Source organism: Neopsephotus bourkii, unplaced genomic scaffold (genome assembly GCF_033783945.1).
Source record: "Neopsephotus bourkii isolate Nb327-2 ecotype Australia unplaced genomic scaffold, CSIRO-AGI_Nbou_v1 NB_567, whole genome shotgun sequence".
In the NCBI taxonomy this organism is placed as follows: Eukaryota; Metazoa; Chordata; class Aves; order Psittaciformes; family Psittacidae; genus Neopsephotus; species Neopsephotus bourkii.
In genome coordinates, this window is record NW_026901068.1 from 1,713,026 (window position 1) to 1,739,481 (window position 26,456).

Here is a 26,456-nt window from a genome sequence, read left to right on the forward strand (position 1 = left end):
GCTACTACATGGTAACTGAAGCCTCTGCAGTGCTACCTTGCTTCTAACTAATGAGTTTTGGCCTGAGTCAGCTTCAGTCCTACTTTCGGCTGAAACTTGCAAGTAGCCTGAAAGTAATTCTGAAGGAAGAGGAGATACATTAATGTAATGGATATAAGGAGGAAATTCTTTCCTGTTAGGGTGGTGAGGCAATGGAATGGGCTCCCCAAGGAGGCTGTGAATGTTCCATCCCTGGCAGTGTTCAAGGCCAGGTTGGACAAGGCCTTGGGTGATACGGTTTAGTGCGAGGTGTCCCTGCCCATGGCAGGGGGGTTGGAACTTGATGATCTTAAGGTCCTTTCCAACCCTAACTATTCTATGATTCTATGAATTTGAAGGAACAAACCAGTCAAGATGAAAGAGGTCATATTGCGTCTTATGACTACTTGATTGATCTTACGACTGTTTTCTTGACAGGGAAGCAGCAATACTGCAGCACCAGCAGCCAGACCATGTGTGTCTAGCTTTAGGTCTTAGCTTGACCAAGGAGCTGTGTTTATATGCAGTTCATATAGACAATCCAACTCTTTTCTTTGTCTTCATCATCTTCAGACTAAACTGGTTTCATCATGCATTGTGTCAGCTATTATTAGTGTCATTATACTACATATTACACTTATTATTGTCATTAATGCCACATATATGCATCAAGTTCCAGGAGCTCATGAGATTTAGAAAAAATCTACATGCACCTGACTTCTGCTTGTTTCCCAAGGTTTTTAAACTTTTATTTAGAAGCATGAACTCCATTATGACCCCCTTTTAAAACGGCTAATGTCCTCATGCTTCCAAGAATAATGCAAGAATCTGTGTTTGAAACCCCTCAGCTGAGTAGTCTCTTACTTCTTCCCTGGGTATGCCAGTCCCTAGATAGCCACTTAAAAGGTAGGGGATGCCACCTTCTGCTTTGGTAGTGCTTCTAAGTGTTATATCCAGTGTTTTAATCTGGTCTTGGTGTGGCACTTGTACTACAAGCCTGTCTGTTGGGTTGATTAGCAGACAAAGCACAGGCCTGACAGCTTGTGACTGGTAGGCACAAGATTGGTCCATGAAATGCTCAGCTAAACCAAGGTCTTTGCACACAGACTAGTAGAACGTCTGGTCCTCAGCTAACTTCATTGGTGAGTTACAGCACCAATGACTTGTCTGGTGCCAAAGCTTTGAAAGCAGATTTATATTTATAAATACAAATGTTACTCAGAGCAGAGCCAGTTGGTGTGAGGTAACAAGTTGCTGTGCCTCAGTAGGTCTGTATGCTCTGCGCTCTTCATATGTGGCAGGCACAAGTAATTTGAGTGAGCGTACTCCATAGTGAAGGGAGCTGAGCTGCTGTGAGTTACACCGCACTTTTTTGTTGACTTGCACATCCAGTTACCGTAGGTCAGCTGAGACGTGATGCTTGATTAGCTTCCAGCAATTCAGCTGAACCTTTGAGCCTCCGGACGCCTTAAAATCTCTGTGGATGTGGCACTAATGATGTAGAAGCAACTTATCTGAAAGTTCTTTCATCTACTATGTGATCAGGGAAGACACTTAAGCCTACATTTGTATGAGAGGGGAGCAGCTGGCAGGGCATTTTTCCACACTGCTTTGGAACTTGCACTTCCTGCAATACCAAAATAGTTCTGGGACACGCTGCAGTGGCCCACTTGTTTTTCTTAGCAGTAAGGGGTTGGGAGTATTCTGGTGAAAGATTGTAAATCTATCTTTTCAGCTGTTGGGCTATGTTTATTATCCAGTAAAAGGGAGCTACTGCTTTAGTATATCTTTATAACTGACACTCTAAAAATATAATCTCAAGCTAAGGATAAATGTCCCTTTCTTTGGAGTGACGATTTGTATGGAGTAGCAATGAAAAATCATACATGAGAAACAAGGCAAATCCATCTTGCTAGGAGAATGTGTAGCAGTGTGTATATATATATGTATATATCTCAAGATACTTAGGAGAAGATCTGCTAATGAATTGAGGGCAAATTCTCAGTGAACTTGTAGTTTATAATTTTAATTACAGCAAGTCTACCTAATATTGGATTGCCATTTGCTTCCTTCCTATGAACATACATAATTACTCCAAGTAGTAAAATATTTGAGGGTGGAATTGTGGTTGCAAAAGACAGAAAATCAGAAAATGAGAATTATTTTTTCAGCTTATCTTAGTTCTGTAGAATTTATTACTTTCAAACAAAAAGTATCACCTCTCACCACTCCTCACACTGTATATTCTTTCTAACGAATGGAAGCTATGTGATATAGCATATGTGGTATGGAATGATAGTGATAGGGGTTTGAAAATAGGCTTTCACATATTAATGGCACTATAAATATTAGGACAGAAACAAAGTTTTATTGAAAACAGTGTAACTGCAAATAAGAGTAAAGAGCCTAAAGCTGCTGGTGGATTGCTTAGTATAAGAGGGTAATTTCTCCCACTTTGATTTATAATTCTCTTGCCTCACCTTCAAAATTTTAGGGAGAGTGGGCAGAAAAATGTAATATTACAAGGTTGTCCTAACTCTATATAGAAGATGATGAGCTTGTATCTCATGCGCAAATATATCTCAAGCTTCAAGATACCATGGGATCATATTTCGTTTGCATCATGAGTTATAAGTGATCTCTGTATTAGCTTTTCCCCTCCTTCCATCACCTTTTCCCTTCCAAAGTTCTTCTGAACAGATTACGTCTCTTTAGAGTTATATTTGCTTTGCTAATGGCTATTTTTGGCTTATCAAATGGCCTGCTCTTTTGCTGAAGCTCTGTTTCAGTGTCTTCTCTAATTTAGAAACTTTCTTAGAATGAAAATTTCAAAGCCCCAGAGTCCCATTTTCATAAGTAACTGATGAGCCTAAGTTACTTCTACTTTTGAAAATTTTAACCCAGATATTTTTGTGTGTGTGTGTTTACAGAGAACTAGGTACAAGCAGAAAACAAGTTTGAATTTTTTTCTTATAGGCACGATTTAAAATGCAGGTGTACAGTTTGTTTAAAGCAAGTCAAACTCACCTATTCCCTGCTGAGTAGTTTGGTATGTACTGTATTAATTTAAATCAGATGCTCTCTTGGCTAAAGTCTTTCTATTTTCAGGACATCTTACAGAGGCTGCTGAAGTTTTCCTGAGAAAATTGGTCTGCAGCATCAGAGAATGCACATGAATGGAAATACAACCTTAAGAAAAATACCTGAATTGGTTTTTGCCTGGAAGCAAGATCTTAATGAAATATCTGCAGCCAGCGTAACATAGCCCTGTGACTGATGTGAGACACCTTTCTGCATCCGCATCTGTTACCCACAGTAGTATGGACTGTAAGCACAGTGCAGGTAAGTAACTGAGTCTTCTGTTGTATTTATTTGTCCCATTTAGTCTGTCAGGGGTAATCAAATGTTACCTCCAAGGAGTGAGGACAATGTTTACAATAGAGCAGAGAGGAAGGCATTAATGTAATTCTTTTTTTGAGGAATGATGTGTACTATTCTGCTCTTCTGTGTTCATGACGGATGGATTAAAACTGGAACAGGTGCAGGGGAAGGCTATGAGGGTGATCACAGGAATGGTTAGTATATTATAAGAGCCCATAAAAGCTTTGTTTTCATGTACTAAATAAGTCAACACCACTATAAATATACGGGAGTGGAAAATATAGTTAGGCTGAACAATGTGGGGATAGGAACCTCTGGGTGTGAACTATACTAAAATAAAGTTTTTAAAACCACCTAACCCTCAAGTAGGAGGTGTGAGAATGGGAAACCTAACTTCAATTAGGACCAACGAGTTAAAGAAAGCAACACTTTAACATTCAGAAGATGACAACCTGGAGATTGAGGTGATTCTTTTCCATCCTGTTACCATATAGGCTTTACAAAAAGAAAAGGAAATGAAAATGTTAGTAGTATCTCTGTTTCAGAATTCACAGAATGGTTGAGGTTGGACAAAACGTCTGGGTATTGTCTTGTCCAACCCCTTCTTAAGCAGGGTCAGCCAGAACAGGTTGGTTAGGGCTGCAAGCAGCTGTGTTTTGAATATGTCCAAGGATGGAGACTCTACAGCCTCTCTTGGCAACCTTATCTGTGGTTTGATCACCTTTACTGAGTAAAAAAATGGTTTTGCTTCAGATGGAATTTCATGTGGTTTAATTTTTGCCCATTGCATCTTATCCTGTCACTGGGCACTACTGAGAAGAGTCTGTTTTCCTGTTCTTTGTTCCCTCCTATCTGATACTTATACACATGTGTAGCATCCCCCTGAGCCTTTTCTTCTCTGAGCTGACCACTTGCAGCTCTCTTGGCTTATTTCAGATACTTAGCTCTTTAACCGTCTAAGTTGCCTTTTGCTGAATGCACTCCAGTAAGTCTCCATCTTGCACTGGGGAGATGTGCTGGATTTGGCTGGGGTACAGTTAATTTTCTTCGGAGTATCTAGTATATGGCTCTGTTTTGGATTTGTGCTGATTTGTGCTGAAAACAGTGTTGATAATACAGAGATGTTTTTTAGCTACTGCTGAGCAGGTGCTTATGCAGATTGAAGGCCTTTTCTGCTTCTCACCACAGCCCACCAGCGAGTAGGCTGAGGGTGCACAAGCCGTTGAGAGGGGACACAGGTGGGACAGCTGACCCCAGCTGACCAAAGGGATATTCCAGACCATATGGCCTCATGCTCAGTGTATAAAGCTAGAAGGAGAAGAAGGAAGGGGGGGATGTTAGGAGTGATGGCTTTTATCTTCCTAACGGTTATGTGTGATGGAGCCTGGCTTTTCTGGAAATGGCTGAACACCTGCTTGCCAAGGGGATGGTGAATGAATTTCTTGGTTTGCTTTGCTTGCACATGTGGCTATTTCTATTAAACTATCTTTATCTCAGCCCATGAGTTTTTGCACTTTTACCCTTCTGATTCTCTTCCCCATTCCACTGTGGAGGGAGTGAGCACCTGCATGGTGCTTAGTTGCTGGCTGGGGTTAAACCAGGACAGGAGTCTGGCAGTGAGCCCAGCACTCCAGCTGTGTATCACCAGTGCTTGATAGAGGGGAAGGATCACCTGCTTTGACCTGTTGGCAGTGCTGTTCCTACTGCGGTCCAGGGGGCTCTCGGCCTTCCTTGCCCCAAGAGCATGTTGCTGGCTCATGGTTAACATGTGGGATGGAAAGACTCTGAGGCCTTTCTTTGCAGAGCTGTTTTCCAGCTGTTCTGCTCCCAGCCTGTACTGGAGCCTGGGATCTTTTATGCCCAGATGCAGGACTTCACATTTTCCTTATCTGAACTTCATGAGGTTTTTCTCTGCCTGTTCCTTCTTCCTGTTGAAATCCTTCTGGAAAGCAGTGGAAAGCAGTGCACCTGTTTCGTACTGCCTGTGAACTTGATGAGGATACACTCTTTCCCTTCATACAAGACATTAATGGGAGTGTTAGACAGCGCTGGCCCCAGTATTGATCCCTGGGATACACCACCAGTGACCTGCCTCCAGCTAGACTGTGTACCACTGTTCACAACACTCTTGGCCTGGCCATTCTTGCATTAAATCCAGCTCACTGTCCACTGATCTAACCCATACATTGTCAGCTTGTCTATGGGAGATGTTAAACAGAGACACTGTCAGAGGCCTTACTAAAGATTGAAAAGAGTTTCAATAAATTGCCAAAAAATTAACGTTAATAGCACTTAGATAAAGTGGAATAACAGAAGGAAAGTAATGAGGGTAGGAGAGATGTGGGAACCAGAAATAAAACCCTGGTAAAAATAAAAGTAAAGATCCTCATGGTTTTCAGAGCAAGAACTGAACAGACTGATTCCACAAATTATCTAGTGTAATTTATGCAACAGCTTGTATACCAACTGCTGTTGCCTTTGAAGTGTTGATATAGAAATTGTATAGAATAGAATTTGTTAATAAAATTATATGTTACAGTTAGAACAAATTGCTTTTAGTGTATACAAAAAGTTAATCACTATTATTGGTATTATGCTCTTTCCAGCAGGTCTAGTGTGGTGAAAAATAATCAATGCTTTTTCCCCAGCTGTGTTTTGTATGCTGTCAGTGCTGCCATTTGCACCACAAAAGGATGCTCTATCTATCCAGTGTATAAAGCTGACTTTTGGAAGCAGGATTCCTGAGTATTTAAATTACAGGAAGAGAAATTGCATGATAAGAGGGAATGACTGTAGTGAGGTCAAAGTGAGTAGACCAATAATGCAGAGGTATATTTGATTCTGGAGGCAGTTCAAAACCAGCCTTAGGTTGTGAGTGTCCTGTACTCCTTCCTGTATTAGCTGTGATCTACTGATGGCACTGAAGTCAGATTTCCAGGTTTGAGTTCTCTTCTAAGACACCACCAAATAAAGTAGTACCTTAACTAAAGGGAATGTAATTATTCCACGAAAGTATATTTCATCCTTTTCTGTCAGAGGTGGTGTGGATCAATGTTAGTAGATGATCCAGATTTTTTAAGTTTTACCAGAGTGTTTTAATTAGAAAGCAAAATAGAGCTTGGCTTTTTAGAGAATCTGGTGCTACCAGTTTCAAATGCCATACCACGAGGCGTGAACAAGTGTTAACTATGCTGTTCATCTTTCCAAAGCAAAATTAAAGCAGTACAGCTGTATGCAGTATGCCGTTTTAAAACAGGCTTTCTGTATAATTTGAACAATGTTTCAAACTTATTCCATCGTATTTTAAGAGAAAAAGCTTCTCAAATGGCTTTAGAAGTGTTTTGTAGCACGTGCAGTTTTAGTGAAGTTTACATAGATACTCTTTTTAAAGCTAGAAAACAATTTTAGTAGTTCTCAGACATACAGACTGTCCTTAAGTAAAAATAGGTCCTTTCAGCTGAAATACTTAATGTTGGAAGAGAAGCTAGTCTCAGACATTCCTTCTAAGAAGAATTAAAAAATGCAGTTGAGGCTGTTCAGATGCTCAAATTATGTCATTCTGACCTTGATGTCTTGAGGCCTAAACAGGCTTTTAGTTGCCAGCAGTGCAAATATGTATTAGGGCATCCTGTTCCCTTATAAGTTTAAACAAGAGGGGTGGCTTATAGGCTCTGAGAAAACTTGCAGTCTACACACAGAATAGCTCTTAAAGGTTAATTAAGCCAGAGTTAGCCCTTATCCTGTCTCAGTCACCAGAAGCATAAATGGGAATTGATAGCACACCATCACAGAAATGCCTCTAGTCAAGGGGTGGCCCTGGGAGTGTGGGGAGAGAGAGAGACTTATGTAAAAGATAAGCTTAGCTTTGATTATAAAAGTTCATATATACAAGGACTGTCTACTCAAGACAATGCTAATGCACATACTATTCAGCAAGGAAACATTCACCACTGCTTACCCAATGCCATTACTATACTCCCACCCCAGGCCAGAAAACACGCTGAAGGAATACCACACTAGTTATCTCAATCTCATCTTAACCTGCACCTGCTTGTTTTATGCTCTAAATAGTATTTCAGGGGGGTTGGAGCTTTAAAATGACATTAACCCCAAGAAGTCTTCAAAATATACTTCTCCCATCCTTCCTACATTTCCTATTTGGAGTTTAATAAAGCCATAATGAGAAAACTACTTCCTGCAGCCAGAAGAACAGTTATAGGTTACCTTCAATTTAATATACTAGCTATTGTTAACATTTAAGTGATAAAAAATTTTTTTTTTGGCATGTTATGTACCACAGGAATACTATTTTTTTTAATTGATCCAATTGACTTCTACACGACATCCTTGTCTCTAAATTGGAGAGACATCAATTTGATGGATGGACCTCTTGGTGGGTAAAGAACTGGCTGGATGGCTGCACACAAAGAGTTGTGGTCAATGGCTCAATGTCCAGCTGGAGACCAGTAACGAGTGGTGTCCCTCAGGGATCGGTGTTGGGACCAGTCTTGTTCAACATCTTTGTTGCTGACATGGACAGTGGGATTGAGTGCGCCCTCTGCAAGTTTACCAATGACACCAAGCTGTGTGGTTCGGTTGATACACTGGAGGGAAGGAATGCCATCCAGAGGGACCTTGACACGCTTGTGAGGTGGGCTGATGCCAACCTTATGAAGTTTAACCATGCCAAGTGCAAGGTCCTACACCTGGGTCGGAGCAATCCCAGGCACAGCTACAGGCTGGGCAGAGAAGAGATTCAGAGCAGCCCTGCAGAGGAGTACTTAGGGGTGCTGGTCGATGAGAAAATGAACATGAGCCGGCTTCAGTGTGCGCTTGCAGCCCAGAAAGCCGACCGTATCCTGGGCTGCATCAAAAGGAGTGTGACCAGCAGGTCAAAGGAGGTGATCCTGCCCCTCTCCTCTGCTCTTGTGAGACCTCACCTGGAGTATTGTGTGCAGTTCTGGTGTCCTCAACATAAAAAGGACATGGAAATGTTGGAACAGGTCCAGAGGAGGGCCACGAGGATGATCAGGGGACTGGAGCACCTCCTGTATGAAGATAGGCTGAGAAAGTTGGGGCTGTTCATCCTGGAGAAGAGAAGGCTGCATGGAGACCTCATAGCAACCTTCCAGTATCTGAAGGGGGCCTATAGGGATGCTGGGGATGGACTTTTCATTAGGGACTGTAGTGGTAGGACAAGGGGTAATGGGTTCAAACTTAAATAGGGGAAGTTTAGATTGGATATAAGGAGGAATTCTTTCCTGTTAGGGTAGTGAGGCACTGGAATAGGTTGCCCAGGGAGGTTGTGAATGCTCCATCCCTGGCAGTGTTCAAGTCCAGGTTGGACGAGGCCTTGAGTGATATGGTTTAGAGGGAGGTGTCCCTTCCCATGGCAGGGGGGTTGGAACTTGATCATCTTAAGGTCCATTCCAACCCTAATTATTCTATGATTCTATGATTCTACTTTACTGAGTCATTCTGTTAATTGTTTAGTTTGAACCACCTGCTTTAAAGCAAAAATCTCAATAAATAAAAGTATCTGAATTCATAGTTGAACTTTGCTGTTACCCAATTAGCCTATAGCTAGACCTGGCTGGATTGTAGTCTTAGCATTTATCCTAAAATTTGGGAAGGTGTCCTAGAATTACTGGTTAGAGAAGTGATTTTCAGAACTGACCTATTGTTGGGCATAGGTGAAACCATGAACAGCAGGTATTGCAAAAAGTTTCATCTATAATAATTATCTGAAAATGTCTTTTGGAGTACTGAGATTTAAGAGGTTCTCTTCTGGATATCAGAAATAGCTCCTCACAGCAGTGTTAAAGTGGGAGAATAAGTAGGTGGGAAGAATATCCGTATCTGTTGATCTGAACAACACAAAACTTGATTAGCTACATTTTTCAACCAGAACTGCACCAAGGCTCAAAGATTTTAAAAGCCAGAGGGCTGGCTTATAGTGTACTAACTTTGGTAGTATTTTTATATATGGTACCACATATGACTCTGGTAACTGATTTTAAAGGAAAATTATTTCAGTGAAGTGCAAGTATTACTGGGTCTGTGTGCTTCTTTAACAGACCCCTTAAAAGAAAGATGTTTTAACTCATGTCAAGATAAACCAATCCTATAACCGTTAGTCAAAAGCAAAGCTCTCACTAACTTGTAAAATGACATGGTTCAAGAGGATTTTTGAAAGGCTTTAAGTTATAAACACGATTTAATTTACATTTTAACTGTAATATTTCCATAAACATATTTGCTAATTACCTAGGGCCTTTGCAAGTGTTTACCTAATAATCCTTAAAAACATATAAAAGAACGGTATTGAATAATAGGAATAGAAAGCTTTCATTAAAATGCTAGTTTATTACAACCTGAAACTTGGATTGGAACTTAAAGGTTGTTTTCTTATCCTGAACTAAGACCAGCAGAAGGCAAATGGTATTTGGTAAATTTCCTCATTAAGTCTGAATTATCCCTTTAGAAATTAGAAGATTTTCTGGGAATTACTTAATCTTTCAGGGCTACAGACTGTATTGTTACTTTCAGGAATTTAATATGTGTAGATGGTCTCTCTAGGCAATTTGGTGATGGATACCCAATGTTTCCTCACCAGTTATTGAATAGCTTCAAGGCAGTCATGACATTCACCCACCTCTTTGACAAGCTTGATACCCTAGGAAATCCATCTGATTTTTAGCCTCAGCCAATGCACCCTGAAAATATGTTCTTTCAGATTTTTTCCTAAAATGAGCAGTATTTCTTTTGCCACATTTTGAAAATGGATTCCAGAAACATCTTGTTGTCTTAAAGGTTGTAGACTGTAGTTTCTCTAAGCAACAGTTGTTTTCCTGCTCTTTTTTCTCCTAATGGTCTTGATTTTGATTTATTTACTGATGGGATCTAAATCAGGGCAGATTTGGTAATGTGAGAGCTTTCCTAGCTTTGAGATACTGAATAGAGAACATCTAAATGGAATTTATTGCAGTGGGTATCATTAACTGTAATTCAACTGTATGGAACCATTTCCCTGTTAAATATGCCTCTCCAGTATCAATTTTACAGGATACCAGTAGTTCTCATAGGTCTGTGTTAATGCTAGTTTTAAATACTGTGTAGTGTTTACCACAGAAAACAAATGATTAATTTTGCTCATGTGGCTTTCAAGGTCAACTTTTCTATGACATTATTACAGTATTTCTGGTAGACATCATGAATTTTTTGTGGTTTTGCATGTATCCTAGAGTAGGCATAAGAAATGGAATCAGAAATTGATTAGTTTCTTATTTTTCTTTGCATACAAACCCCATTGCTACTTTAAGGCAGACACTGGCTCTTCCGTTATTTTAACAGAGCCCACATTTTAATCTATATGTTTCATCCCAGGATATGAGTCCCGCCCTGTTGTCCTTTGGGTAATCTGTTTGCACATCTGACTGTACTTGACCTCTCTCATCCTTTCCTGAGGGGCTGAAGATGATCTGCTAGAGTATTGTATTTGACAGAAGGTTTGGTTGGTTGGTTTGTTTTGCTGTAGATGTCTTCCTATGAGTATGCTAAAGAAGGTGTAGCCAAAATTGTTACAGGTTCATCAATTCACTATCTTTTCTGTAGGGAGGATTCCAGGGTAACTGTAGCTTCCTTATGCTAATTTGTTGGTTTGACAGCAATTACATCATCTTCTCTCCCATACCTTTTCATTAATAAAATCCCTGTTAAAAAGCTAAACACTTAAACTCCTTTCTAATGTTTGTCTTTTCTCTTGGAGGTAGAAAAAGCTTAAGACACAAAACATTTCTGATAAATTAAATGTTGGCCATTAAACGCTGGGGAAAATGTCAAATCAGATGTCTCATCTGAATCTTTTATGTGATTCAGCACCGAATCTGCTTAGGTTTTTCTCTTTCTTTTTCTTTGGATAGACTTTCAAACCCTCCAAAAAAGTTAAATCAGAATCAGTACATTCCCACAAGGTTCCTCATTAATTGGATTAGTAAAGAGCAGTGAAAACACCTTTTCAGAGAATTTTCAGGTACTCTGAATCACCACTTAGTTTTCTAGCAGGGTAGTTTTATTGTTGAAACTGCAAAAGGCAAAACTGTAGTGTGAAACATAAACAATGACTTGCCATTTTTTGGTAGTACATTTTATCTATCCTTTTGATTTGTATTAATGCACTACCTGTAAAGCTGCTTCTGGACGGTATCTGCTGGGTGAACATGCTGCAGTAGTAAGCCTGTAATGTCTCTAGCAGCATCTGAAACCTCACAGACTTCACAAGCAAATCCGCAGTTACAGAGTTTAACATCTCATGAAGCCCTCCCAGATATATGCAGCCTTGTATTTACATGGTTCAGGACAGATGATGGTGTAAATTGACATGTTGACTACTATTGACTAGTGACTAAAAACAGATATGAAGATAACCAATGTCACCTTGTTGCTTGCAAAAGGTTAATCCAGTTACTTAATACTGGAATCTGACAGACAGCCTGAAAGACAGTGGAAATCCTTGGCCTTTTCTGCATGAGGAGACCTAGCTGGCAAACAATCTGTTGGCACAGCGCAGCTAGCAACTTCTTTTGGCAGAATGCATCCACATTTGGCTGCTTCTGTTGGCAACATATTTCTTCATGGCTTCAGATTGTATTGGCAAAATATACATAGCATGTAAGAGGATTTTGGTAACTGTGCCTGTAATGCAGTACAGTAGTCATCTTGAATCCAAATGCACTAGCTATTCATTCTGCACTTGTTAGGGTGTCGTTATTACTGAATCTGGGGGCACGTGAAAGCAGCTGATTCTCCAGCAGGAAAAATATTGGGTAGAGCAGCAACTTTAAAGCTCATTCAGGACTATCCTTATTGCTATGTGGATATGCTGTGTGTCTGGCTAATTCAGTTGTCTGTACAGATAAGATGGTTCCTTGTCCTTAGGACAGCTGTGTCATCGCTTGCTGTAAAGGGTGACCGGTTTTGTGGGCAGTCTGAGGTGTCTGTGTGTAGAGCCAACTATATTAACATGCTGTTACTTGGCATGCAACTGAGTGAGGCTGCTTTTGAATATTGAATGATGAGCGAGTATCCTTTAGGAACAGAGGGAGCTGTGCGTTAAAGCCACAGAAACTGCTTCCTCGGCAAGGCTGTATTTTGTATTCTCCAACCCTTTTCCCATTCCATCATAAAATTATTTAGGTTGGAAGGGACCTCTGGGAGGTCACATAGTCTTATCCCTTGCACAAAGCAGTTTCAACAGGATCAGGTTTCTCAGGGTCTGAGTCCTTGAAGGACGTAGATTCTATAGCCTCCCTGGACAACTGTTCTTTTTACTTCTTTCTTATATCTCCTTGGAATTTCTCCTGTTCAGCTTGTGTCTATTGCCTCCTGTTTTTGTGCATATCTGAGAAGAGTCTGGCCCCATCTTCCTTGTATTCTCCAATGAGGTAGTTGTAGACAGCTATCAGCTCTCCTTGAAGTCTTTTAAAGAATGGTCAAATGCAGTTCTTCCATCCTCTCTATGTACATCATGTGCTTCAGGTCCCAGTCAATTTGGTAGCCTTGTGCTGGACTCACTCCAGCACATCAATGTCTCTTGTGCTGGGGAGTCCCAAACTGAACTTGGTACTCAAAACCATTTATAAAATAGCAAAACTGTACTGGTAAGTGGAGTGATTCTGCCTGTTGTTGGATAGGCAAGACTTTGTTCTGTAAGCAGAGCCAGGACGCCCAGAATGAATGAACACCAAATACCAAATGCCATATGTACCAGTTATTTGAGGGACCATAAAAGAGAGCACTGTGTTGGAATGCACTAACCAGACAGTGATTGGTTTTGTTGCCACACATGCAGAAATTATTTTAGAAATTATTTTTTGGGAACTTCCACCTAAAAGAGAATAACATAAGGCTGGATTTTCAGAAAATAGAATTTATCAAGCTTAACTTACAGTATAGGCAGAGCAAAGTGCTGGCCCAGACATTTATAACTGCTTCTGAGTAGGAAGATTCATAGCAAGTCTTCTCCTCCACTGGTATTCAATACTGCTATAAAATGCAACAAGGAAGAGGATGTAGGTCTTTGACTGAAGGGAGTTATTTTTCATGCTATGTGTCCAGTCTGGGTTGTGAGTGTTTTGATTTTCTGATCATGAATGCAGCTTAGTATTATTTTTTTCTTTGAAAGTTGCAGTATATATTAATGCAGTTTTCAGTTTTTGTTATGAGGCTTTGCAATGGGAGGGAGTTTATGTTCCCAGGTTAGAAAATTGAGCTGTTCTGATTTATTTCTTTCCCAGTATTCTACATGTAGAATATGCTACACGGGAAGGTGTACTCTACAGGTTCATGTCAGTCCACACAGTAGGATCTCATAACTTAGAAATCCTATCATATCTTTGAATTTTTGTGATTCCACTGTCCCTTTAGAGCTCATCATAGAGGAACACTAGTTGCCCAGTAGTCTGGAAATGGTGGAAACTGTAACAGCTATAACAAAAGGTCTCTGAGAGGAGTGAGTGTATGCCACAGACTTACTGGGTGGGATTCATCTTACTAAATACAGACAATTCCTCATCTGGACTGCATTTATTGTGTATAAAGGGAAACAGCCATTTCTAGGGCTTGTTTTTTTTTTTTTTTTAATTTTGCAGCACAATTTTTCTCATCCCAATGTCACTGTGTAAAATAAAACAGATGAATCACTCATTAAATGACTGTTTTCTCCATTGATTTTAAAGGAGGCCTAAGATGACTCTTTCAGCTCTTAACAGCCCCTGCCATAGCTGACTAAAGTTAGTTATAATATGTTGCCTTTTATTGTAATGGCAGCAGGCCAAGAGAGAACTTATGTTGCTTGGGGGAAATGTTTTAACTTTCCTAGGTTTTTGCCCCTGGTATTTTGGGGGGACTGGAAGTGGAACAGGAATGCACTCAGACTTGTGCTGGCTGAGTTACTTTTCCTGGTTATGAGTTTTTTATTGCTCCAGAATAAAGTGTTGAATTCATCTGTGCCTAAGGTTTTCAGCCTTTCAACCTCTCTTCCTGGGTTGGTTTTTTTGAGCTTATTAAGTGAAGTGGACTTCACACCGTAAGATGAGCAGTGGGTATTTTTTGAGAAGATGATACTGGCTGATCACCTCTGTTTCCAGGATATGAACAGCCACACTGTGCCTAGTTAGTTTCTGAAGCATTGGATTTCACTTCTTGAAGGCATCTTTTGTGTTTTCTACTATTTTTTTAGAAAACTGCTGATAGCTCTTCACTTCTGAGATTTTGGAAACAGTGGGGTGGTTGAGTGAAAGTAGGCTTCTGAGAATGGAGGATGGTAGTAGAGACACAGAAGTTCCCTGCAGGAAGAAGATGCAGTGACGACAGTTGCAGTAATGTGCATTATGCCAAATCTCAGACTGTTATGTGTATTTATAAAGTCTTGGCTCCTGGACTGAGATATTAGATCCCATGTTTAAGGTGGAAGGTCTCAAGCACTTGTAATTACAGAAAGTGCAAACCTGAAAGATCAAACTAGAAGGCAACCAAGTCAGAAATATATTTTGAAGAGCTCTCAACTTCTCTAGCAGTCTTGGGATTTTGGTGTAAATTCGTTATTTTGGAATGTTAATCCTAACAGTCTCACTATTTTATGTCCTGCTTCCTTTTCTCTCCGCCGTCATTAAGGACTTCAAATGACAAAATCACTTAAAAGCACATGGTATTTATCATGAAATTATGTAACTTGGTCATCTGGTGTTAGGCTACTTCAGCAGTTTTGGAGAGGGAGTTGAACATAGCCAATTCATTCATGGCTGAGCCTTATTACAGCTGATTTTTAGAGGCTTTTAATCTGTTCCAGTTCCAAGCATAAGTCAGGGGGAGCTAAGACTATGGCAACAGGAGCAAGTTTGAAACCTTAATGACCAAATAAGGCCTTTTCTTCCTTGACAGCCTGCTGAGTTACTTTGGCAATACAGGGGAGTCTCTGCAAGCAGATTGTATGATAGACTTTCAAGGACTTTGCTATGTATATTTTGAAAACAGTATCTGAGCATGAGCTCTTAAATTTGAGGTCCCTTGTATGGAAAGTTTAGATCTAGTTTCTAGACCTGAACATTAGAATGGTATGTTTAGACATTAAATATCACGTTTTCACTATGTAGGACTTGCCTGAGAATTTATCATACTCCTGAGAACCAAGTAACAAGCACAAAGTCTCACTAGTACTTAGAATACTTGATTTGCTACGTGCTTATTTGAATTCCTCTATTCTACCTGATAAGTGACTTGGATGTACTTCCACTTGCTCTTCTCAAGCGCGTCCGTCAACAGAATAGCATTGGATAGAGACATAAAAGCATATTTTCAACTTATTTCTGTGAAGAAGGGACTAATTTGAAGGACATTTCATGACAGTGCTGAGGAAAGAGTGACTTTTTCAAATCTTAAAGCTTGGAAAATTTGGATTTGCATGTGCTAAATTTAGCTGACCTACTGCTAAATCAAAACATTATATAACACAACTTCCTTATCTTTTGTTGTCTGTTCTGTTTTACTTGCTTTTCCTCCTGAGTTCAGTTTGTGAAGTGAAACAGTTCTTTTAAATCAGTCTATTTGAAAATGTTTTCAGTTTTACTTTTCCATGGTTCCTCTTTCAAATATGGGGTGTAAGTATTCTAGCCATAGAGTCTGATGACAACATCAGTGGTTGCCACTTTTTGAGTCAGTTGAAAGACTTGACCAAAAAAAATTAAGAAACAGAAGAGCCTCAAAAGTTACAGTTTTTAATTGACTGTGTATTCGCGAGTTTGTGGTCTTTGTTTTATGTTTCAGTCCCCAAATTGAGCTGGGTAACTAAGCACTGTATATTGAAGTTAACTGTATCAGAAAATTGTCATGGAAATAAGAAATTCAGAGGGCTGTATAACAGCAGCAGTATAACAAAGACCTATATATATGGACATAGTGGTCAGCTATTGCTTAATGCCACCACTTTCTGATGCTGAAGGTCTGATATCTTCCAAGCGACTTATGCAGTCAGCAGTGTAGATATGTGAGGGGAGCTGTAATGGGCAGTAGACAGAAAAGATTAAAAGTGGAACTTTTAGAGAAATAACTCTTCTATGTACTGCTTTGCTTTCTTAACCCGTAAAGTGAGTTGCTAAGATGGTATATATCCATCATTGGTATTATCACCACCTTTGCTTCAGCTAACTTTTGAATTGCTGTTATTGTTGTTTTTCAGACTGAGGAAATGGGATATTGAATTTAGGAAGTGAAGCTGACAAGTTGACAGGAAGTTGACAGTGCTGATAAAAGAAGGTAAGGTATGTTGGGCTGTTCTAATCATGAGTGCTGGTTCTGAAATACGTAGAGACTGAAGATTAGAAAGGATCTGTTTCTGTACTCATTCACTGCACTCATGCCAGGCAGTTTGTATTAGTAGGTGGATGTCATTTTTAGCAGGAAATTAAGGAAGCCACCTGGCTTCTCTGTGTCCCAGTTTTTTCATGACATTACCTTTCTTTAATTCTGTCAACCGCAATAAAGTACCGTATCTTACTACAAAGCTATTTACGTAACAATCACATTACGACTCCATCTCACATAGAAATACTTAAATTAGCCTTAAGTTAGTTAACATCAGTCAAATACTGCTGTCAGTATAGACCTAGCAGCAAAGAATTCAGCACAGGTTAGCTTTCAGAATTTGCTTTTCAGGCAGACTTTGCAGGTCCGTGACAAGTTCTGTGGCTTCAGTGCTACCTGGCTTGCAGTCAATATATATACCTTCATATAACTGATAAAGTCATGCCTTGCTGGAAATGTAGGCATGCCCTATTAAACTATGTAGCACCAAGCAGAATGGGCTTCTCTTTTTGTTAGTCTTCTTCTATAACTTTGAGATACTTAATATAGCTGACATATTATGTGATTATTTGTGCCTGCAATTTTATGGAATGAAGTCCAAGTTCCAATGGCATAAAACTAAATGGAGACTGAAATTAAGTTTTGAATGTATTAACAAAGCAATTCCACTAACATTAGTGATCAGTAGAAACAGTAGGTTGGGATGAAGTGTTGAGTTACATGTATAGAACTGGTGACTGCTGCAAAATTAACAAGCTGTTAACTATAAGACTGTGGCATTCATTAAATTTCTTGCCACTAGCAATGTACTTTCTAAAGAGATCTGGCTATAATATTTGTTGCCTTGGAATAGTTAAAATATTTGTGTTCAGGAAGGAAGCACTAAGTGGGGACAGTATTGAAAAACTATTAAGCAAAAGCTTAATAGCTGCTGAAGGCACAGAACTAGTAGTCTAAATTAACTGCTACGATGACTGTATGAAATCGGAAATTCTCTTGCCAACTTCTACACTTGATCCGGTTTTCTGAACTGAGTGCTGTGAGATAACAGGAATATTTGAGAATCCCCCCAAACGCTGTTGAGGCTTTCACATTGAATGCTTACATATACAGTGAACTAGAAGAATATGATGAAGCATAAGATACAAAAGCTATTGGGTGCCATGAGTTTATGAGACAGAACATTTTTAAGTTGCTGTTGCATAGGAAACTAGTTGCAGCTTAACAGTATTAGAACTGTTTTTCTTAGACATGGTAATAATGCACTCATTTTCATGGCCTTACTTGGATCCATGAATTATTTGAATCCTACAGTTAATGAGATTAGTCAAAGCAACAATTGCTTAGAAAATATTTTCTAAAAGAAATTTAAGAGAAAAGACCCTGGATCTATGCTCTAATTGTAAAGGCTTAGGATGATATACTTGACATATATTTTTAGCCATTTAGAGGATAAATGTTAGTACTTCCTTTATAGCAAATAGTGTAAAGCAGGTGGTCTGATTTGCCCTCCAGAGGTTTCATTCCTCTTAAATGCCTATTTAAGGTAGGAGGAATTACTGTAAGTCTCAGAACTACTCATTTACAAAGTGGCTATACAGCTGGTGAGAATGGACACCTCACTTCCACCTGGCTAGACAGATTCATTATGACAGATTTATCCCACACATAGTAGTTAAATTAGTATCTTTTTTACAGTAAGAAATCCTAAGTAGTAGCCACTGTAGGAATTTCAGTGTCTTCTGCAAAAAAACAGGAGAAATCCTAGTTCTTAGGGACAGATTTCACAATTCGTTCAAATACAGGTGTTTTGGTTATATCTACAGGAAATAAACAGTGGGAAATGCAAGCCTTTACATTATGTATAATGTGTGGAATATAGATGAGAAGGGTCCAATTTCCCATTCCCTGTTTCATCCAATTTAAACTGTTCTGTATTCTGTCAGTAAAACCAGTTCCCTAGGGACTTTTTTCAAAGGGAATGAGCCAGTTATTGGAGAAATTTATACCTTGACTTCTACCCACTTCTGATCCAAATTTAGTAACATATTACCATTTGTTGGCTTGCCACAACTTAGAGGCTTCTGTATGGATGGGAGGAATGATGATGACTATCTGGTCTATTAGTTTCAGTGAGCAACACAAAGCCAAACATATGGAAGTTAAGTTTTAGTCTCTCTGAATGCAGTAGCAAAACTGCCATAGATTTTAGTGGTAGTAAGATTTAACCTCTGGTATGTTTACGGTCACTCTGAACTGTTTTTTCTGCACTTCTGTCCTGCTGTGTTATGTTTGGGTTTGTTTGGGGTTTTTTTTTTGAAGAACAAGAGAAAGTGGCTACCCCTTTCTTTAAGCCAGTAAATCTGAACAGAATTTTGTTGTGACTAGAGTTAAAGCACTGCTTGAGATTGCTGCTGTAATATGTAATAATATGGTCTAACAACCAGCCTATGGTTATTTACTGTACCATGTTTCACACATGTAACAGGAGTCTAGAGACAACAGGCAGTTGTTCTGATAGGTGATTTGACAACAACTTATTAAAACTGTCATTCTGGCCTTTCCAGACCACAGAACTAATTGTGCAGATACTGTTTGCCTTGCCATTAATTCACTAAAACTGTGAACACTGTTGGAAACTGCTGAAGATTGGAGGACCATTGTCAACTTTAATCACGCTTCTGTCACAGTATTTTATTTGCCACTGTAACTGACTGGTGCTGTCTTTACTGGGAGAGTTAAAAGAGCTGTAAATCCCACTCCTTGCCATTAGCACTGACCACTGTGGTGTGCACTCCTCTTTGCATGATGGGACACTGTCAGATGGCTGTATGAAGCGTATCAGTATGTGAATGTATCCAGTGCTGGCTATGACTGAAAACTAAAATGACTGATTGAGACTTCGGGGTTGGAGTGTGCAGGGAAAGGTGAGGGGAGAAAGGAAAATAAACCCTAGTTGTTAAGTTGGTAGGCATTTAATGGTGCTTTCATTATAAACAAGAAAAGGTGAAGAATTAATTATACAGAATGAAACCTCATTTTAGAAGCTGCACTCTGCAGGCAGAGCTCTGTTGACTTAACCAGATGACATTCCTGCAGAAAGCCTCCTTTGCTAGTTGAGTAAGTCTAATAGCCTCTCAGGCTAAAACAAACTTTTAAGGATTTGTAACAACAACTTGCTATGGTATTACAGAGACAACAACATGCTCATAAACTGAAACTAGTCACATGACAGTGCCCATTTGTACTTTGTACTTGTACTCTGTGAGGAGCCAGAAGAGGCAAATTTTGGGATGACAGAAAAAGGGGCAGTTGGAGGGGTGTACAAGAGGCAGAATGTTAAGTAGCTTACAAATGCATTGTATCTCATCATTTATAACCAAAAGAAAATGAGTGAGGGGGAATGATGAAAGAATGCTAGTGTCTGATGGAACGTAAGAGTGATTCCTTTCTCTTGCCTATCCTCAGTTGCTGATGGAGGGGGGGGAGGCTGTCTCTGGAGAGTCATTGTAAGGTTCTCACTGCTTTTATCTTCCTAACGTGGATGGCAAAATAGCCAGTGTTTTCAGAAATGCTGCTTTCTCAGGTGTTCATGTTCCCCTCACCAGATGTTTTTATCCTCCAAAACAGGATGGCAGAATGTGTGTCAGCATGCCAGTCATCCTAGTCAAAATCTAGTGCACAAGGTGGATTGTTTATTTACCAGATGGTGAGGTGGGGCAACTAAAGCGTACTTGGCCACAATGTTGTATGCAGCTGAGCATTGCCGTTTTGGTCTCATTGATCTTGTAGCTGCCTAAGCCTATGTAGTGTTTGCTACTCAGCCACATTCTACAGCTAGTAGCCATAACAGAATATTACTGGATGTTGGTTTGGAACATTTGGGAAATAAATCATGCTGATTAGTGAATTCTTATGATCTCTGCCTTTTCTTACTAAAGCAGAACATCTGTTTTACTCCGAAATTGAAAGCTAAAAGAAAGCACTGGATGCTTTCTTTTTCTATTTAACAGAAAACTCAAGCCACCTTTTTCTTAATAATTACACTTTTTTCCTGTGCTTTGCAATTGCTTATGGCAAATATCCATGGCTACTTGTTAACCTGCTGCAAAAACTATTAAAAGCCTTACTGAGGCTAGGAAATTTACTATTAATACTAAAGCAGTCTAGTTTGCAGCTCTGCCAACACAATGAACATCCTGATCTGCCCTGGCTTTTGACATTCAGGGAAATGATTAACTTGTCAACTTGTATGGTTTTCCTCATGAATGAATTCTGCAAAAGATACATTTGTAAGTACAGCTTCTATGCGTAGACAGGGCAAATATGCAAACGTTCAAAAGCACCAATATGTTCTCCAAAATATTTACAGGTCGGGTAAATAAAGCTATGAAAAACATAGATTTCATCAGAACTATGTGTGAAGGGAGCCCTTGAAGTTACTGAGAGCTGTGTGCTTGGATCTGGCACAGTACATAGCACTGTTAGGAAATAATTGGGCAATAAGACACAGGGAGCATGTGAACACAGTAATTAATATGCTCAGCAGTGCTTATATGATGACTGACCTCTTGCCAGAGCTAACAGCAAGCGATGTGCTGGTCAGCTAAGGAACAGAAGTTATAGAGCAGGGAGCAGGAATAGCTCTTCTCTCTGGATTTTCAAAGGCGAAAAGGTGTTTGTACAGTGGGAGGATTAGAGGGCTACTCAGCTTCTCTTCCCCAGAGGGTGAAGTGTGCATTGTGGTGTCTCCACCATCCTTTCCTCTTCCTTTCTCATCTACCCAGTGGACACACTAACTTTCCTGGGGAACATGGAGGAATTGCAGTTCTCAGTAGCTAAAGTAATGTAAAGCCTGGCTTATTGCAAGTCAAGTTCTAATGGACAACATTTTTCTTTAAAGCATTCTGTTGCTTGGCTGTATGCACTGCTATTACACCTTAACTATATAAGGGGTGATAACCAGACCTTTGCTAGCTTTCACAGCTTTGTCAGTGAAGTATGTGATATTGTGACAGATTTCCTGAGCAGCTTTCATGAAATCTTTAAAAGCGTGAACTTGAGTCTAGGCTATGGAAAGTCTAAAGAAGGAAGAAAGGGCAGTAAGGCAGGGCAAACTAGAAGAGAAGACTTTCACCTTCTAGAGCATCTAAAAGCTGAGATAATCTAGGGCCATTAGCATTTAACTTTTATAGGGCCTTTCTGTAATTAGTTATGGCTTTTATTCTAGCCTACAGCTGTAATACTGTAAACAGGACTCAGAGGCCAGAGAATGTCTAGATGTGGGATCAAACTCTTTCTGTAGTGTCCAGAGCTTCTCCAGGGGTGGCAGCATGGCATGGTTGTAACACTTGAATAGGTAATATCATATCTATACTGTAGCTTTTCTGTATTAGTCAAGATAGGGTGCTTTCAGGAAATGGCATCTCTGTTTTCTTTTTCAGTTTGAGTTAGGCTGAAGTGAAACATGGACTGATGTTTTACATACTACTTGCACTTTTTAAAGTGGCGAATGCTACCTTATATAGCTAATGGTAATACTAGCACCTTTTTAATTCTGCACTAAGAAAGAAAGCAGAGCCAGCAGAGAATGAAAAGGTTAATTCTGCTGGTTTTGCATCTGGCAGCTAAATGTCTTTGCACAGCAGATAGATACTATACATCCTTTTTCATAATGTTAACTGTGCATTGCACATAATGAATCTTTTCCACAAGTGACTGGTGAAATGTCTCCAAGGCTGTCTTATTGATGCTTGAGTTAACAAAGTAAACTCTTTGCATCTTGAGTAAAGGTCTGATCCTGCTGCTACTCTTTAGCTAGCTAGAACCATGGCAGTCTCTAGCTACATTTTTCTGGTTCATATGATGAACAAAGGGTAAGAAACAGATTCATTAGATTTGTGGCAATCTTGTGGCCCCAGACTAGCAAAAGAAATGCTTTTTTTTATTTGTATTGATATTGTTATGCCTTGAGTTTATCCTAGCGCCTTGATTCAATCCAGTAAGCTCTTACTGGCATAATGTTGATTTCTGAACTAACAGTATCACACTGACCTGCAGAATTTTCTTAGCAAAACCAACACTGTCAGATCAGGACCTTCCTTCTCTGTCGCTAACAGAAAGCAGGTGCCTTCTTATCAGTGTATGAAAAATTTCCTTTTAAAATGTAAAAATACAACCCACCACCCAAAGAGACCAAGGACACAGCTTTTGTCAGAAATTACCTGAAAAACAATGGAAAAGAGGAAGTCCCCTCCCAGTCTAAAAGCATTGGGTCAGTCACTTACAGACAACGTCTAGGTGGTAACAGGAAGGCTATAAGGCAGGATTGGAAGCAGTGGGAGCCAGGCTATGGAATTTCTGAACATTAGTCTTTCAACTAACTGGTCATGTGTGATAAACACTAGGCAAAATCCCAGCAGGGAGATCTCATAGTCTCTTTTCACTTACCCTTTTTCTCCTTTCTTATGTAAGATCAAATGAAGAAGATTCAGTCTCTGATTGTGCTTCTTCCTTAGTGAGAGGAAAGCAATCAACAGCAGCTAACTAAACAAACAGTGTTTTGTTAATCTTTTTCATCCAGGCTCTTGGATTAGTCTAATTGAAACTACAAAAGAATAAAGTTATACTGCTTGATATAAAATGACCAAAATTGACTTCTATACGTATCCTATGTATACAGGTATTTCCTTGTTTGCTGATTCATGCAAATGTTACTCCACAGCACAGATTCCAAACAGTATCCCAAATACATTAACAAGCTCACAGCAGCTTGCCTGCTAAACCCATTGAAGTCTCATGCGATCAGCAGAGGTTGGCTGCTAACATGTCATTTGCACTATTCCTTAGCAAAGGTACAGACAGTCATCGTTTTGTGCAAACCTTAATGTTGGCAGACAGACAAAATAATACTAAGAGCTGCCTTTGCAAACTAAGATGGGGCTCCAGAGAAGCCTTTTTATAGGGTCCATCTAATGTATATGGACTCTCTGACATCAGTGGGATATTCAGGATGAACACTTTGATAAGGGTCTGAAAGAAAATTGTTTACAATGGACTTGGTTTTTTAAAGTGTATCTTTGGACCCACAGGGAACCCAGGTGTTTACACTAGTGTCCAGAAACTGCTGCCAACTTTTTTGTTGGTCTAATCTAGGAAAAAGGCGCATTAGGTCAAATGCTTATGTTATAGCACTATAGAAAAAATATCTATGAAGTCTTTGTTACAGGAAGTTTAATCCACTGTTGCTTTAAAAAAAAAAAAAGAAAGAATTTCAAATAATTTAAAACTTTTCTGTAAATATTGTAAGAAATTATAGTATATAATTAAAAAAATACTTCTTAGCAGTAATAGGAAAATACTCATCATGTGACAAAGCTTAACTTCAGACTCATGTATTTTAAGATGATCTTGATTCAGAAACTGCTTCTCAGCCATAGGGAACACTTGTTGGCTGTGGTACAACCTAATGACGTAGGCTGTAGGCTGTCCCATCAAACTTGACTCCTGTTGCAACAAATGCAGTCTTGTGCATCTTGACAGTGAGTGACTGAAGCTGCATCGGTTGAAATGATTTGCTGTATAAATTCTTTCACACTTAAATGCTCTTTCACCATATCAATTCTGTACTGGCTTTTATGTCAGTTAGTTAAGCCATATGATGTTTAACTCTGTATCTTGTTAGTAGATCCTAAAGCAGGCTTAGAGGCCTTGGGTAATATGGTTTAGAGTGAGGTGCCCCCCATGGCAGGGGGGTTGGAGCTTGATGATCTTGAGGTCCTTTCCAACCCTAACTATTCTATGATTCTATCCTATACTTCACCACTTCACAACTAACAGTGTTATGATTAATCTGGCTGCCTGCAATGTTAGTGGCTGGGGAAGGAGCAGCAAAAGTCTGTCAGTAAAAAACCTTTATTAATAAAAATCTTATCACAAATGTCAACATATAAAGGCAAATGGGACATTAAAATGCGTGTGTTAATCCTCAAAGATTAATTAAAACTTTATAGTGCAAACAGTACTAACTTTTGAGGAAGAGCAACAGCCACTAGCTCTGTTTAGTTGTAATTTCTATTCAATGCATGTTTCTGAAACAAAATGAGTTCCATGGTTGCTGCACAGGTTGACTTTGGTGCATAAGTGGCATGTACATGCACCTGCACTATGAAGAAGTATCTCCTTGGACCATGATCTCAGCTTTACTGGTCTCTTCTGAATATGCAGCACTCACAGTGACATGGATGGCAGTTCCACATGAGCAGGAGAAGGATGGACTGGTCAGGCAGACAACTAATGCAAGTTGTAGCAGACCTGCTTCTTTGATTTTGAGTTGCTTATCTAGCTACTGAACCTTGACTGGCTGGTGTCACTGTGGATTGTGACACTGACTGAAGCAGAGTCTGAACTGTCTTGACAACTGCTTAGCAGTGGTCTTGCAAGAAGGAAGGGCAGATGGGATAAATGTTGATGGCCAGCTAAATGCAGAGTGGTCGCCCTACCCATATGGTCTGTGCATGTGTATACTTGGACCCATGTTAAGGAGAATGTAGGTGTGAGGGTTTTTTCCTCAGTCTTCCCTATATCTTCCCATATACATGACTAAAAGGTAAACCAAAGGACAATTTTGGGCTTAGAATATTATGTATATGTAATGTCTGTACTTCAATTCCCTATCTCCAAAAATGGATGAAATAGGACATTGCTGCCATTTCAGTCTTAATGACAGTGCCACTGTATTTTAAAATGAAAGGCTGAAGTATCTGAGTGACTACAGTGACTGGGGTCATAAAAGCATCATACACAATTGGTTTGTAGTTATGCTTCTTGTTTCTATAGCAACATTCAGCCCAGAATCTCAAGGCTTTTTGCAAGTGTTCATAAATTAAAGCTATGGGATAAGGGATGGTGATTATTCTTGTTTACAAATAAGGAAAGTCAGAGGTTAAACTACTTGATCAATGTCACGGAAGAAATCTGTATCCAAGCCAAGAATAAAAACTGGCTCTGTGGTCTGATTCAGTCACCAGGCTGATATTCTCTATTATAAGGGCTGCACAGGGCTGAGAGGAAAGCCTTGTACAAAGTACAGGTTTGTTCATTCAAAAGTTACATTCCAGCTCAGATTGCCTCACTGAAATGACCTTACGTTTTTATCTCTTTGTCCATCTAAACTTTGACCTTGTGAAAACATCATTAAACCCAGTCAAAGCAGGAGTAACATGGTTTTGATCAGAGTTTCGCAAATCTCTGACAAAACAAAATTGAGGCCTATGCTAGAAAAGTGTAACAGTCTTTGCATGTATGATTATTAATCATTCAATGGCAATTAGATAAACAGGTCCAGTACATGCCTGGTTCATTTCAGTAGCTACATAAACCAAAGAAAGCAAACATGTTTACATGAAGAACAGCTATGAATTTTCTCTGAAGTTACCACAGAGATGTTGCATTATATGATGAATAAATGGTGTTTTTTTGATGGACAGCAACAAAAAAGCCCAGTCTTCTGGGTTTCTTTTTAAACCACAGAAAGGGAAAAAGTGTAAACTCTGAAACTTTTTTGGTACCCAGCCTTTGGTCCTCCCTCTGTACACAGTGCTTGCCAGAGCTAGAATATTGTAAATAGAGGTATTAGACAAAAACAACGGCCACACCTTTTTAACTCCATCATCCCATTGGCTGCTGTTTGTAGAACA

At 39.5% G+C, this 26,456-nt stretch overlaps 1 long non-coding RNA gene across 1 annotated transcript in view; it reads left to right on the forward strand.

The window, feature by feature from the left end:
* The window catches only part of LOC133211111 (uncharacterized), a 48,506-nt gene that overhangs the window by 15,553 nt on the left and 6,497 nt on the right, over positions 1–26,456 (forward strand). Inside the window, exon 2 of the long non-coding RNA XR_009725116.1 lies at positions 16,634–16,710. This is a non-coding gene — a long non-coding RNA (uncharacterized LOC133211111). The remainder of the gene's footprint in view (positions 1–16,633; positions 16,711–26,456) is intronic.